This window comes from Protopterus annectens, chromosome 1.part2, assembly GCF_019279795.1.
Source record: "Protopterus annectens isolate FY-2018-M chromosome 1.part2, PAN1.0, whole genome shotgun sequence".
Lineage (NCBI taxonomy): Eukaryota > Metazoa > Chordata > Ceratodontiformes > Protopteridae > Protopterus > Protopterus annectens.
The window spans coordinates 908,600,632-908,602,212 of record NC_056727.1 but is presented as its reverse complement, the minus strand read 5'-3'; the positions used below and the strand labels follow the sequence as shown (position 1 = coordinate 908,602,212).

General features: G+C 38.3%; 1 pseudogene; it reads right to left on the bottom strand.

Annotated features, from left to right (window-relative positions):
• Positions 1-544: 544 nt before the first annotated feature.
• LOC122792598 lies at positions 545-663 on the bottom strand (annotated as a pseudogene).
• Positions 664-1,581: the final 918 nt, after the last annotated feature.

Below are 1,581 nucleotides of genomic sequence, written 5' to 3'. Positions count from 1 at the left end.
TAAAATGAGATGTAAAGCAATAAAACAAAGCCCTTGTTGATTTGTATATGATAAGCGCTTTCGGCTAAAAGCCTTCCTCAGATCATAAAGAATCAGGTTCCACAGGGCTAAGATAAATGAATGAAACACCAGTTATGTGGCTGAAGGTAAGCCAACACCTTTTTTTTTTCAAAACAATGAGTTCACAGTTAATCAGAGACCTTGAAGGAAACACACTTCCAAGTTGCCAGATAAAGACAATTTCCTTGAAGAAATAGCACATACCAGGCTAAGGCAGCCTTGTCAACACTAATCAATTTTGATGTTAATTCAGTTCTTTCTTCCCTAGTAAATACTTTGGGTTTATATAACTGCTTAGGGCTTATATAAACAACATCAGTCCTTTTTAAACGAAACTTAACAAAAAGTCTATTAGTCCTAATTCCATTGCTGAGACAGTCATTAATTAATTTCTCTTGGTTCAAACTGTCAAGCAAAATAAAGGACATAAAGATAAAGTGGAACTAGACTTCTTGTGCTGATAAGAGCAAACTCCATGGCATTACTGGTTCAGCATCTGGTATTCAGAGGCGGTCACCCATCCAAGTACTGACCAAGCCCAACCCTGCTTAGCTTCTGAAACCAGACAAGATCAGGTGCATTCAAGGTGGTATGACTGTACAAGTGAAGTCTGCTTCTTTGTGAAATAGAAACATACCAAACTAGAACTACTTTTGTACCTTTAACTCATGTTGCTATCCCATTGTTTATTTTGCCATTATTAATGGCAAAGGCCCATATAGATGTCATCAGTTCCTCTTAGTGAGAACTTCCCAAGGGGTATAATTATTCAAAACCATTGCATAAAGACAAGTGTGCAGTCACTAGGTGTTTATCTCAACACAGATTTTCTGTGCCATGAACAATCTTTCAACTGCTAAAGGGACTTAAAGACTACCAACATCAAGGAATGGATTTTCTTTGCTCCTCAGTGCTTAATACTTCACTTATTTCCATACAACATCCTTATATTGAAAATTATTTTCTTTGAGGTTAAGGCAAACTTCACATTCCTTTGCTAGTAGACCAACTACAGACTCCTTGGTGCACTTGTCAACATATGGATATGCACCTTGCCTTTAAAATCGGTTTAAGTGGTACAACTGCATTCAGGCCCAGCGGGCAATCTGCCAAGGTATGATATCTTTGGTTACAATCTTTTTAAAGTAGAAGAGAGGAATATAAGGGAGAGGTGAGGGAGTGAAGTATGTGACCTGATGGATGGGATAGTGGAAAAGTGAGTACTAAAGTCTGAGGATGAGAGAGAAGAGGAGGAAGAGTTACCATTGGGAGGAGTTTTAGGACCTTTTAACTAGCTAACTTCTGCCCAAAATTGTTTATGGAAATGAAAAAGGTTTGATTGATGCATTCTCATATAATGACTCTTATGATATCCAGTTGCTTGTTTGGACAGGTTTCTGAGGAGGATGTGGTGTTGTTTGGTAGAAGGAATAGGGTCAGACTTTCAGGCGTGCCATGTTTTGTCTCTGAGAGGTAGAAGGGTTTTGATCTTGTAATGATGCTCATAAGAAACAAGGTGGT